The sequence below is a fragment of the Theobroma umbraticum genome, unplaced genomic scaffold (genome assembly GCF_002168275.2).
Source record: "Theobroma umbraticum cultivar Fairchild unplaced genomic scaffold, ASM216827v3 scaffold_31.0, whole genome shotgun sequence".
Classification (NCBI taxonomy): Eukaryota; Viridiplantae; Streptophyta; class Magnoliopsida; order Malvales; family Malvaceae; genus Theobroma; species Theobroma umbraticum.
Window position 1 is genome coordinate 789,953 of NW_018397283.1, and position 327 is coordinate 790,279.

Below are 327 nucleotides of genomic sequence, written 5' to 3' on the forward strand. Positions count from 1 at the left end.
AATTAACAAAATTTTATTTAAATGAATCTTTTCCATAACATTAAGCTTCATTTAATTAGATGGCACTTGAGACATGAATTGAACTATGATGATTAAACAAGAATGCCTACCACATAGGTTAGCTACCACACTATGAAAATTGGGTGCCTAACACATGTACAAGAGTATGGATGAACATCATTACTTTGGATCAAACTTGCAAAAAGAACTGATACAATTGATGACAGTTACTTTTTATCCGGCGTCGAAAAGAAGAAATGGACCAGAAATTGAAAGATATGTTTTGAGGAAGTGCAAAATGAGTAGAAGAAGGGGGAGGAGGAGGAG